At 40.0% G+C, this 14,424-nt stretch overlaps 1 long non-coding RNA gene across 1 annotated transcript in view; it reads left to right on the top strand.

Annotated features, from left to right (window-relative positions):
* Positions 1-14,424, top strand: part of LOC131896629 (uncharacterized) — a 54,968-nt gene that overhangs the window by 21,663 nt on the left and 18,881 nt on the right. The window contains exon 2 of the long non-coding RNA XR_009375477.1: positions 7,353-7,500. This is a non-coding gene — a long non-coding RNA (uncharacterized LOC131896629). The remainder of the gene's footprint in view (positions 1-7,352; positions 7,501-14,424) is intronic.

Raw genomic sequence — 14,424 nt, 5'->3', positions numbered from 1 at the left:
CCCCCCCCACCCCCGCAATACACACACAGTTTAGGAGATTGAAAAGCATGTACCATTCATTCTCCTGGCAGAGGTGGTGGCTTTTCCATGGGTGGTATGTCAATGATGGTGTTCCCATGGTGGTAGAGTATGTGGAGACGGTTACATAGATGTGGCTTAACAATGGGTCGCATCCTGATGAGGGACAGTTTGAGAAGGAAATCGTATGGCATGACACGACCCAGTGATTGGGGACATTTCAGCCTTTGACAGCAATTCCCCCACTTGGAAACTAACTGGAGAGTCCGATAAGAAATATCCACTAATTCCTTTCAAGAATGTCTTTGCTGATGACCTAGCCACTTTCTAATTGGCCTACTTCTGCAAGATTCATTAACCTATTCTGTTGTAACATTGAGGTCCAAGCTTCTAGCTCATGAGCTTAGGGGGGACACAGTCAAACCATATATAAACAATAGAAAGGGGTGACACACTATTCTTTGAGGTGGCAGCCACTATTACATGTATTTTATAGACTAAAATAACTGAGGTTGAATTATTTTGCCAGTGGTGATGCTGATAGAAGGAGTTTATGAATCCAATACCATACACATTCAATTACATCTACTTAACACTGTTTCTTCCTGCTTTCTAGAAAAAAAGAAAAGAAAATCTAGCCATTTTTGGGGGGTTTTATATACACATTATAAATCCCACATAGAAACTTCTTTCTGGAATTTAGCAAGCAAATGTTTGCCTCTTCTAAGGAAATTTTATTCATTCCTTAATAAGATAATTGTGATGAGTAGAATCAATCATCAAACTGATGACATTGAGAAATATCTAGAAAATTAATAAAGCACATCTCTAGGTATGGTGAGGGTATATGAAGAGAAGATGCCTAACCAAGAAGCTCTCTGTAATTGACAACTGCTTGCAAAGGAAAAATTAGTTTCTCCAAAACATTCTCACTGGGTATACAAAGCACATTTAACCACACTTAACAGCAGGCCCCATGCCCAGCAGTAGACGGCCAACACAAAATGAACTCAGTGGTAATTTTGTAGACTTTTAAATCTCATATTGCTTTGTTGGGAATTTATTTATTTTTGTCTTACTGGTCTTTTGCTTGTATATTATGGTTTTTTTTGTTTTTTTTATGGGTTTTGTTTTGTGTGTGTTTCTTTTGCTTTCTCTTTGTTATTTTTTTAATTCTTGTTTGTTTGCCTGTTAGAGAGAGAGAGAGAGAGAGAGAGAGAGAGAGAGAGAGAGAGAGAGAGAGAGAGAGAGGAGGAGGGATTAGAAACCACGATCAGAATATATTAAAAAAATACTTTAAATAAAAAGAAAGAATCAAGGAGATTGGCATGTCAATTGTCAGCATGAGGTATAACCTTGGTGCCTCTGTAATACAACTTTTGTGTGCTGACTCTGACAAAACACTTCCCAGAAGATTTCATCTCAATGCTCTTCTTAATCACCGCTAATTTCTCAGCTCCAGCTAAGCAGCATCAATTTTCCCAGTACAGCAAAGGTTTCACTTCAGTGATGCTGGTCTCTTGTTAATCACAGCTGATTCTTCAGCCCCAGCTGACCAGAATCACAGATTTTTAACTTAAAATATCTAGTAGATTTTTTAAATGACTCTCAAACTGCCCCGTGGGACTTCACAAGCTGGGCCTCCATCATCTGCGTTTGTCTCAACACTCTTACCGTGTTGATCCCACAGAACAGCTCACCAAGCTCTGAACATTCGATGGCTTTTCTAGCCCAAAGTTCCATAGTCCTTCCCCAGTCCTCCTCAAAACTACATGGTCAGGTTGTCACAGCAATAACCCACAACCCTGGTAACAATTTCTGTGCTAGGCAGGATTACTATGCATGCCATAGTCAAAGCAGTGCTAGAAAAAATTGTTGAGAGTATTGTACACAGAGAGTCCTTATCCTCACTTCTTGCATAGACTCCAGGGAAAAGACAGGCCTACTGTGTAGGAGACGTAACTGCATGAAGCTGCTCAGCTTACTCGGGACAGAGAAGCGTGGTCAGAAGAGGACAGTCAAGTTGTTGCTCCTGAACTTTCCTCCTAAAAAGGACAACTAAGATTAGGGTTAACAGTCTGCTGAAGGGCTGAAAGGGAAGATATAAAATGGCATGAAGTGAATCACATATGAAGGACAATTTAACCAAGGGGCTGAATTGGAGGCATGGCAGAAACTCATGGAGCTGCCAGCGTTGGTATACATAAGGATGCAAGTCAGCAGAAAGACCATGCACAATATGCCCTGGGGTCATTGGCTCAGTGGACAGAAAGCCCCATGGTCTTAGCAACTGCAAATGGTAGTCCTGTCCACTATAGCATCTGAATCCTGTGATGGCAAAATAGTACTGACTGAGTAAATGGAGGTTGCTTGCCGGTGCTTCCTAAGACCCAGAGAGAAGCCAGAAGCCTCAGCACCTGAGCTACAATTCCACAAGGGCTAAACTTCTGACATGGATCAGGAGGACATGATTTTAGGGTAATGAGCAGAAGAGGGATTCTGCTTTCAACACTGTATTTCCTCCTGGTTGGTGGGCTAGGATACACAAGGATAACATCACCAACATGAAGGAGCTGCCATCAAATCATATTTCTCTGTGCATCTGAGCTGTAGCAGAATAAAAAGGTTCAGCTCTGCTCCTCATGTGATGTCTGCAGCACAGAGCAGGAACCTGAGTGAAGCTGTGGTGTGTAGCAGGAATCTTAAAAGTCCTTATTAATAAAATCAAACCTGAGGCCAGTTATTGGGGTGAGTGCTGGAAGATCAGAGAAGCAGAACAAGCCACAGCTACCTCACCTTGCCAGTTCGTTCCTCATGATCCTATTTCCTCAGACTGGAAGCTTCTGAGTCCTCATCCGAATGGGTCTCAGCTGAACTGCTGCTCAAAGGCCTAAAAGCTTAACCAGCATAGTTCCTGGTTTTCACGCCTTGTATACCTTTCTGCTTTCTGCCCTCACTTCCTGGGATTAAAGGCTCACTTCTTGGGATTGAAGGCATGAGTCACCATGCCTAGCTGTTTCTAGTGTGGCTTTAAACTCACAGAGATCCAGAGGGATTTCTGCCTCCAGAAGGCTAGGATTAAAGGTGTGAGTGCCACCATTTTCTAGCCTCCGTATCTAGTGGCTGTTCTGTTCTTTGACCCCAGATAAGTTTATTAGGGTGCACAATATTTTGGGGAACACAATACCACCACAGTGGTGCTCATGGCTAGAGAGTAAGAAGTGAAAAGACTTGACAGTAAATCCTTGTGATACCTATGTACAAAGTGGAATTGTGAAAAGAAAACGGAAGAGAGCCAGAGATGACAGGGACAGCTGAGCAGATCTGCCTTTTATTCGGGTGCTGTTTTCAGGAAAAAAAGGTGAAATTCCATAGGGACAGATGTTACGGAAGGAAAGACAAATGAACCAACCCAAAAATGTGGCCTTTGGTTTAGCAAATGGAAAGTCACAAGAAAAGGTAAGGATCCAAGATAGTACAAAGCACAATTTACACTCAGCCTGATAGCCAATAGGCAGTGAGAAAGACCCTTCCTAAAGAAGATCTGACAGAGAGGAAAAGGAAGATAGTGTGTTTGGAAAGAAAGACAAGAATAGCGGAGAAGGAAGATGTGCAACAGGCTTTCCAAGGCTCCAACAGAAGAGAAAAGGGCCTCAGTCAGAATTACTCTGGCCAAGTGCAGACACAGAGAACAGACACAGGAGCATATGCTGCATGGGCCATGATATAACATCAGACAGGAAAAGTCTGCATTACCCAAAAATCCAGAAAACGATCACCTACAACAGAGCGGGTTTCTGACAGGTTGGTAATTTATGCTTCTTAAATTCTATGCTGGTTGTATTAATGTTTGGGGGACAGAGGCAAAGGCACAGCCCCCCACTGTCACATGCAGGAACTTGAAGAGTTTTCCTAATGTTTTATGGATCTTGACTCAGGCCAAAACAGCTTTCATGGCTTTCAGACCTAGATAGTATAAACAAGAGCCAGGCTTCAATAAAGATGTTTCAATACAGATTTTAGTGGTTCTCTAATGCTGCGACCCTTTAATACGGCTCCTCATATTTTGGTGACCCCATCCATAAAATTATTTCATTGCTACTTCATAACTGTAATTTTGCTACTGCTATGAATCGTAATGCAAATATCTAATATGCAGGATATCTGATATGTGACCCCTTTGCAAAGGGGTCATGACTCACAACAAGAGGATTATGAAGAAGTTAACATGTGTGACCTTCTTAAGGAAGAATCTCTTTTCCTCATTTATATCGTTTTAGTGAGGTTGTTTGTTTGTTTTGAGACAGGGTTTCTCTGTGTATCCCTGGCTGTCCTGCAACTCGCTCTGTAGACCAGGCTGGGCTCTAACTCCGAGATCCACCTGCCTCTGCCTCCAGAGTGCTGGGATCAAAGGTGTGCGCCACCACCGGGCTGATTTCAGAGAGTTCCAAAAGTTGTTATCTTCGAAGTGTTGTTAAGGAATTTAAGTGGGATTGCTGCTGGGTGGTTCCTGTGGGTTGACGGACAAGACCGCAATTGATGCTGTGGAAGCATGACTTTCAGGGATGCAGGAGGGTAGGCTAGCTTTTCTATAAATGAAGTTAACAACAGTTCTGTTGGAGAGTCTCAGGGCCTGGTGAGTCTCTTAAAGTTCTAATTCTCTTTCCAGAATGACGTGAAAGACTCCGTGTAGACTATGGTGCCAGTCTGAGGCTCACCCAGCCTTTCTCTTTTCCTGTAGGTACAGGCTCATAGCATGTGGAAAAGGAAAGAACACATCTGGTATTTCAGCTTGCCACTTCTACCCAGGGGAGAAAGACCAAGCAAGCTCTATGCCTTTGCTTTCTCCATTTAGTAAGAATCCTCAGCCATTTTTCTTCTCTGGCCATTGAAACCCAAAGCAGGAACAAAACTAGACAAAATACCTACCTAAGAGACAGAGCAACCTTGCTCACTCTAAAGAACACAAACTTTGACAAATATCTCAGTAACTTCTGTCCCAGTTACTTCATGTAACAGAAGAATGGATTTACTCTCAAGTTCTCAAAACGCATGGCAGATGGCAAGTTGTGACCAGAACTAAGAGGTTCTTACATATAAAAGTCAGATTATTCCCCCATGATAGTTTGCATGTAACAGAAATAATCTATCATGTGAAGACATATGATAATGCAAGGGAACATTAATACATGAACTATTTAAACAACTCAGTTAAGAAATGTAAGGAAGGCCGGGCGGTGGTGGCGCACGCCTTTAATCCCAGCACTCAGGAGGCAGAGGCAGGCAGATCTCTGTGAGTTCAAGGCCAGCCTGGTCTCCAAAGCGAGTTCCAGGAAAGGCGCAAAGCTACACAGAGAAACCCTGTCTTGAAAAACCAAAAAAAAAAAAAAAAAAAAAAAAAAGAAATGTAAGGAAATATGTCATAAATCATTTGTCTTATGAAACTGTAAAAATCCTAATAAGCACACATAATAACCCTATCAATGAGAATTCCACTGTACCTTAGTTATAATTATCTAGATCAAAGCATTTTATCTTTAAAGGGTAATGATTGTTTTTAATATTAATGTGATTAATTTGAATTATATGTTCACACACATATATACTTTCATATGTGTGTAAGAGGTGAGTTCACAAACAAAAATTAGAAATTGTTTTCTGAACAATGATAATCACTACATTGAAGATCCCTTTAGTGTAAACATGAACATTTTGAAAGCAGTGAGACTCTGCTTGCTTGTAGCTCATGTAAATCTGGGTGTGAAGTATTTGCAGTGTAATGAAATTTCGTATTTGACTTACTTTTTGAGGATCCATTCTTGTAATTCAAATTAAGTATTACATTGTTCGCCATAGTTCAAATGTTTTTAAATTCTTCAATATTATTCCTCACTCATATGAGAGCCTGGTGAGTGCATCTCTGATCACATATACTTGCACAGATTCTCAACTATTGCTTGAGTAAATATAGCACTGGGAAATAATCTTTTCTCAAATCGTAACATTGGATAGTGTTAATATCTATTTTGATGTTAATCGTTAACAGCAGAGAAATACAATAACAAGTTTTTATTAAAGTCACATTTCACAGGTCTATTGTTTTTTTCAAAACAGATCTGGAAAACTTGAATCCTGAGATTTCAATGTACTTCATTAGAGAAAAGGCATCTAACATATTATCTTTGTAGTTTCACGGGAATTTTTACTATCGATGAAGGCATTATTACTGACGAGTGTGCAACGCAGGAACATTAATGGCTGTCGATCAAACTGTGGGAAGAAATGATGAAGAGATGAGCCTTTGTTATTCATGTCACACGTCGTCACCTCCAGTCATTCGTACTGTCAAAGCCAGTCACATAGAAATTCAAGTAGTCACAAGCCTAGAACTTTTCAATTATTTTTTCTTCCCACAAGTCTTCATTATCTTGTTACCTGAAAATGTGTGCCGAGCAGAGCTTTGTGATGGTGCATATTTAACACACGGCAGCAAAAAGAAATGAACTTCTTATTTTAAACTTCCTAATACTTTGGGGCTTTATGTAAAAGGGAAATCTAGAATTGTCTATCTAGACATATCCTAGTATGGAAAGGTCTCCCACAGTCCAGAAATTATTGACTTTCTCTCTAACTGAAAATAATTTGACATCTGAGAATTTCCAAACTAAATGTTAGGAACATTATTTTAAAATGACTTAACATTTGAACTGGAGTTTTTCCAAAGGAGGCACATTACTAACAGAATATTGTGGTGGTATTGTGTTCCCCAAAATATTGTGTATCCTAATAAACTTATCTGGGGTCAGAGAACAGAAAAGCCACAATATTAAACATAGAGGTTAGGCAGTGGTAGCACATGCCTTTAATTCTAGCATTCCAGAGACAGAAATCTCTCTGGATCTCTGTGAGTTCAAGGCCACATTGGAAATGCCAGGCATGGTGACACACACCTTTAATCCCAGAAAGCAAGCCTTTCATCCCAGGGAGTGGTGGTAGAAAGCAGAAAGATATATAAGGCGTGGAGACCAGAAACTAGAAGCATTTGGCTGGTTAAGCATTTGGCTGGTTAAGCGTTCAGGATTTGGAGCAGCAGTTCAGCTGAGAGCCATTGGGATGAGGATACAGAAGCTTCCAGTCTGAGGAAACAAGATCAGCTGAGAAGTTGGCCAGGTGAGGTTAGCTGTGGCTTATTCTGCCTCTCTGACCATTCAGCATTTCACCCCAATACTGGCCCCGGGTTTGATTTTATTAATAAGAAATTTTAAGATTCATGCTACAGAATATATAATGCTGCAACATCTTATTCATTAGGAAAGTTCAAATTTCATTCCTAGATACACTCAACCAGAAGAAATATCGAGATATCCACCTGGAACTGAACTAGGAAGCTTCCTCCTTGCCAAGTAACTTTTATAGTACTGTAAAGTGCAGTGCAGACTTCTGAGGGAGAACAGGCATCTTTGAGAACTGCCAACCTGCCAGGTAATAGTAACACAGATGTGGAGATAACCAATCTATCTCACAGGAAGAAATCCATACCTGGTACTATAAACCTATTTAAAAGTCCATGGTGGGCAGGAGTAATGGGCCCTGGGGTAGGTAGGTCAATTCTGCTTAGTTAAACTGACATAGACATGCTTCCTATGTGTGTGTGTTATTTCTACAGAAAATGGCCACTCTCAGCCTCAATCAGAGAAACATTTCTTTGAGCAAATAGTGATGAATACAGACTCACGGTTGTTGTCTTAGAGTTTCTACTGCTGCAATGAAACACCAGGACCAAAAGCAAATTGGAGAGGAAAGGATTTATTCAGCTTACGCTTCCACGTCAAAGTTTATCATCAAAGGAAGTAAGGAACACAGGCAGGGCAGGAATCGGGAAGCAGGTGCTGATGCAGAGGCCATGGAGGGGTGCTGTTTACTGGTTGGCTCCCCATGGTTTGCTCAGCCTGACTTCTTATAGAACCCAGAACCATCAACCCAGGGATGGCACCACCCACAATGGGCTGGGACCTCTGCCATCAATAACTAATTAAGGAAATGCCTTACAGCCTGCCTACAATCCGATCTTATGGAGGCATTTTCTTAATTGAGGTTCCCTCCTCCCAGATGACTTTAGTGTGTGTCAAATTGACATGAAACTATCCGGCACAGCTGTATAAGGTGTTGAGAGTAATTGTGGAAGCTGGAAAAGAAAGACTGTTCAGGCAGGAAGATAGAGAAAAGGGCCAAGAAATACACAGCCATTACAGTTTTGAACACTAAACAGCCTTGTATTACTGTATTAGGTCTGCATAAGAATGGACCTACCAACAGCCAGACAAGGATGGAGGAGGGGCTTGTGAGGCCTTACCCCTCCCTACTGAACTATTTCCTATGGATAGATTCAGGAAAATGGGAAATTATTCCTTCAGTGGTGTACTGGGACCTCGTAGAGATCTCACCACTTTCCAATAGTGCATGCCAGGGACCAAACATATAAAATAATCTAATGCATGAGCATTTGGGGGGATATTAAGAACCTCAACATCTCATGGTATTCAACTGCATGGAGATGATGACTTGGAAGCCTGGGAAGGTGTCCATTGAACCAAAGGAGGCAATAGCTTTGGCTCCTCCACTTGAATCCTCCTGATAATTATTTCCATAGGTTGATTCTTCCTGACAGAGTGAAAGGGAGGGCTGATAAGAAAAAGCATGACTAATGCTAGGTCCATAATTATATTTTGTGACTCCCAGAATCTGCTTCTCATGGAGATAGAGTATGGCCAGAGAACAATTGCCCTAAGGAGCATTCTTTCCTGTCGGAAGTTTTTAAGATAAATGAACAAGGTACTGAATTAATGGGCCTCCTCCTCTATTGTTTGTTTTCTGGTCTTTATCTCCTATTCTAATTCTTCTAATATTAGCTGTGGTGCTTCATTCCTTTTCATGCTGCTACTGTTGGCTGCCAGCTCCTCATATGGTTTGCCTATCTGCATTCTAGTCTGCAATGGTCTTCTTCAGTCTAGTTAAATGCAACAAATTTTATTACTATCTAAATTCAAAATTTAAGTAAATGGTCTTTTTTATATTTAGACGGTTTCCTTCACTTCTCATAAGCTTTCATTTCCCTTGTTTACATTGCCAGTCAGCCAACTTTCCTCCCATGTGTGGTGTTGGTAGGTAGTTCTAAGTATTCATTACTGTAGCCATCCAGCTACCTGAGTAGCAGGTGTTTAAAAGGACATTTTTCACTGTGGTGATTTGAAACGTTAGTTGTAGTAAAGACTCACTTTTCATATTCTGAAGCTGGAAGTTTTCCTGTGTCCCAGCTGGTCTGCAGCTGCTCAGACCCAAGTAAACACACAGAGGCTTATATTAATTAAAACTGCTTGGCCATTAGCTCAGGCTAACTACTGAATAGCCCTTACACTTAAACTCAGCCCATTTCTGTTAATCTATATGTTGCCACATGTTCCATGGCTTTACCTGTGTGTTGTTACATGCTGCTGCCTGGACGGCAGACTGGCATCTCCTGACTCAGCTTTCCTCTTCCCAGAATTCTCCTTGTCTGCTTATCCCACCTATACTTCCTGCCTGGGGCCAATCAGCGTTTTATTTATCAACCAATCAGAGCAACACATTCACAACATACAGAGCAATATCACCCATCAATATTCTAGACTCCAATTTTCCATGATGTCATGGATTGACATCAAACATTTTAATTTTAGAGATTACTCAATTTGTAATGTCTGCCTGAATAGATTGCCCTTGTTGGTTTTCAATTTTACTAGTTATTTATGCTTATTTTCTGTATGAAATTAGTCTACATTTATAAAGCTGGATTAAAGCTTATACTGATATTGTTGCATTTTTAAGGGCATAGATATGTATTGTTTTTTATTATTTATTTATTTATTTTTTTACTCTTGCCTCAAAAATAACCCCAGAGTGAAGAGACTAGGAAGCTGCTGCCTATTAGGGGCAGCAGCATAGAGATCCTGGTGGGGGATTTATTGACTGTGACCAAGGAAACACAAAATCTAACCTAGCAGAGTTGTTATATTTATTTTTTAGGAGGTATAATATTTACACGTTATCTTCTTATACTATTGGTTTGCTTTTTAGTTCTTCTAAATGTACTAGGTGGAAGGATAACACAGGACAGTTTCTGTGGGACATTCCAGTGTGTACAGATGTTATTACAGGAAATTGTTTTATATGTCAGAGGAAGTTTTATAATCGATGATGAAGTTTTATAAAAGTGCTTATTAGATCAAAGAGTTTTCTCGTAGACTCAGTGGAGTCTTTTAGGTCAAGAATCTTGTCATCTACAAATAGGGGGAGTTTGACTTCATCCCTTGCTGCTGCTGTACCTGTCATGTCTTTCTCTTGTCTCATTGTTATAGCTAAGGAGTCCAGTTCTATACTGAATAAGAAAGGAAGACTGGACATTCCTATATCACTCTCAGTTTGTCTCCATTTGATACAATGTTGGCTATAGGTTTCTTATACATAGCCTTAATTATTTTGAGATTTGTTCCCTCTATTTCTAAACTCTCAAGAACCAATTTTCCTTTTATTGAAGATAGATTTTTTTCACATAATATATTATGATTATGGTTTCCCCTCCTCTCACTCTCCCTAGCCCTTCCACCCCTCCCCTCCCATCCAGATCCACTCCTTTTCTGTCTCTCATTAAACAACAAACCTACTTTTGAGGGGTAATAATAATAATAAAATAAGATGAAACAAAAGCTAACATATTGGATGTGGATGAAAACAAACAGAAGGAAAAGAGACCAGGAGAAGGCACAAGAATCTGAGAGCCAATCATTCCCAGACTCAGGAATCCCATTAAAACACTAAACTAGAAGCTATAATATATATGCAAAGGACCTGGTGCAGACCCATGTAGTTCCTGTGCATACTTCAATACTCCTGGTTTTTATGACTATAGCTCTATAGTGCAAATTGAAATCAGGGAGCATGATACCTCAGGCCATTCTTTTATCATTCAAGATCGTTTGACTATCCTGGTTTCTTTGTGTTTCCATATGATTGCTTCGGTTCTTAAATATGTTATATGTGTTGATGCTCTGGCTCTCCTTTTCCTGTTGTCTATTGGATGAGCTTACTGTCTAGTAAGTGTCTTAACAAAAGCTTGTGTGTGTGCGTGTGTGTGTGTGTGTGTGTGTGTGTGTGTGTGTGTGTGTGTTGCAATATGGTGCATGAAGTGCTTGCCTCCAAGCTTGAGGACCTGAGTTTGATCCCTGGATCCTCCAGGAAGTCAATGTAACAGTGACAGATTTTGATACTTGCTACAACTGCATAATAATTATTTAGTGAACATTTATTTAATGAATAAGAAGGCACATGAGGAAATCAGAATGCCAGAGGGAGTGAATACTGCCTGGTGATTTAGTAATCACTTTTTCTCTTGATCTAAAAGGTCAGCTAGACTTCCTACTGGGACTTGGCCCAGGCTTCTAAAGTGTCTAGGGTTGACAGACAGCAGGAGAAAAAAAATAATCTCTTACAAAACTTAAAAAGCCTTTTTTTTTTCACTCACAAAATTGAAACAAATGACAAAAAATGTCAAAGGTTTTTCTATGTCTGTATCTCTGAAGTTAAATGGTAACTTGCTAACCAGTAAGAAAGGCAAAGTAATATATAAATAAACAAGCTTGCATTGCAGGTGCTCATCTAGTGGAACCTCACCCAACTAACCATTTAAATGAACAATGAATGAACAAGTCACACAATTTGGGGCTATTCTCCAGTCCGGTATTCCTTAGGGGAATAGTTGTCAAAGGCATAACTAAAACAATGAAGTTTCAAGGTTTTACTCTTCCATTTTCAAAATAAATGGTTCAATCTTCCACTCTGGTGTACGCAGAAAATATTTTTTAAAACTTAACTTTTTAATTTTGAAACATGTATTGTAGGGACCACACATGTATAAAATCTAGAGGATTATGAAGAACCAATCAAATATATTGTATATATCATAGTTATTCTTACTATTTTCCTAACATCCCACATATGCCATCTTACATAGATATGATGTTACTTTAATAAAATTACGTCATTAATATCACTATGAGTCTATCCAGAATGAATGCTCAGCAGTTTCTTGTAAGTTGTTGCAGAACCCATCCTGCCAACCTACATCATACTTCATGTTAGAAGAATGTCCAATGTGTAGGGAAATCACATGGTGTAACAGTGGCCACATCTCCAGATACAGATTGTATAAATAGTGGTGCTCTGTGCATTTCACCCCTTTATATATTTTTTATCTCTATATTTTTTAAAGGCAGAAATCTGAAAAGTACCAAACCATCCATAGCAAACCAAAACCTGATTGTTTGGTGTACTTTAATGTGAATGACAGTGCTCTTCTCTAAAACCCAGAGAACAGGTTTGAGTCTCCTTCTGTAGAGCCCATATACTACAGAGAATCTGCTGTCTAGAACATAATCAGAGTAATGTATGGCCATGCTCTTTTCCTCTGTGGTCTCAGTTAGTTGTCTTCGACTATGGTCTGAAGATATTCAACAGAAAATTAGAAAATGAAAAAAAATCCCTAATTTTAAGTTGAAAATTTTGTCTCACCACAAAAAACAAGACGCATACTCTTAGTCAAATGCGTATTGTCTATGGAGCCACGCAACAGACCTGGAAGTATTTTAGAGACCCTTGAGATGTAGTGAGTGCAGCCTATGAACATGGCTTTCCATGCAAGCTCCATGCTACAGTCGCCCGGCCTTACGTTAAATGCAGGCTTGCCAGACTTTTCCCTAAGTTCTTAGTTTGAACTTTAACAATCTGTAATAATTAGATCCTTGATTTTCAGAGTAACTGTTCTTCCCACCTGTTCTCATCCCCTTATGACCTACAGTCTTCTTGGGATGTATCCTGACTGAATAGGCACCTCTGTTGGAAGATTTGTTTTTGCTGGTCCTACACATGTGTGAGGGTCAGACACTTCTTGGCAGAAAAAAAAATAGTTGTGTTTTTTTCTTTTCTTTTTTTTTTTGTGTGTGTGCTGGACTGACTTTTCTGGAATACTGTGTATCAACTACAACCAGAAGGTAGAGGTCATATATCTTGCGTGAGAAGAAGCAGATTTGTTTCTTCATCCACTGAAATGATGGCTCACCATAGGACAGATACAAGGCAGGGTTGTTTATAGCCAATTATAGATTGTCCTGGTCTCCTGCACTTGTGACTCCACAGCTGTGAAATAAAGCTCAGGGTATTCTGCAGCTGCCTGGGCAGCCATAGCTGCATCACTCTGAAAGGATCTTAAAGCAAGGGAACAAGGAAAGCATGAGGCTCAAGCTGCCTGCTGTCCTGAGGAAAAAAAAAACAAAAAAACAACAACAACAACAACAAAAAACAAACCCTTTCTCCCTGACCAGCATAGTCTGTTTTCTCCCAGCTCCGGTGAAACATGAGCAACCTAAGGAGTCAGTTTGTGCATAAGATGAAAGTAAATCACAGCACCTTGGACGTATTTGACACTATGCTGCTCTGTATTCCCAATACAAACCATCTCTACTTCACGGAGTGTAGTCCATGTGGAATTAGAACCAATATTCCTCAAGAAATTTGTTACTTGGCTGAGACCTGCTCTTGAGACAGTTCTTTACTCTGGTCCATTCAGTTACCTGCCTTCAACCTTTCCACTGTCAACTACAATCATCTTAATCATTTCTTCCTGCTGATTAGCAGCTTAAATTAAAATGACATAATATCAGGTAGATCTTCTCCCAACATGCCTAATAAAACAGTGTGGTTTGTGCAGGGATGTCCTCAGGCATATGTGAAATCTTTACCAAAATTCTAATTCTGTGCTGGCCTCTGGCCCCCACATGCATTCAAGTGCACGTGCACACACACAAACACACACCCCTGCACACATACTTTAAGAATGCTGTGGAAGAGATTTTTCAAAATTATCTATTGAAGCCCATCACATCACATAAAAGACCACTGATAAAATATTTTAGGCAATGAAGGGCAACAGGGTTTGTGTATTTCCAGATGCCAGAATGACAGGTTCCTAGTCTCTGTCAGCAGGGTAGATAAGGTCACTGCTAATTATACTCTCTATTCATGGCTCAGTTTTATTGGGCCTCATAAGCATATCAGCTAACTATTATGCCCCCATCAGGCATCCTTCTCCCTCTCTCTCTCTCTTTTTACTCTTCCTGGAGTTATTGTATCTGTCACAAATATTAATTTGCCTAAAGTATAACTGAGAATAAGTGCCATGTTACATTTGATGTTTGAGTAATAAGGAAATGTCACTTCCATTACAGCGCAGCATGGCATTTAATGGAGCTTGCAGAGTTATTTGCATTCTCTGCCACTGGAATGATGTTGCTTGCAGCCACGGCTGACAAAAATATC

This window comes from Peromyscus eremicus, chromosome 20 (genome assembly GCF_949786415.1).
Source record: "Peromyscus eremicus chromosome 20, PerEre_H2_v1, whole genome shotgun sequence".
Classification (NCBI taxonomy): domain Eukaryota; kingdom Metazoa; phylum Chordata; class Mammalia; order Rodentia; family Cricetidae; genus Peromyscus; species Peromyscus eremicus.
This window is presented reverse-complemented; position numbering and strand designations above follow the sequence as displayed.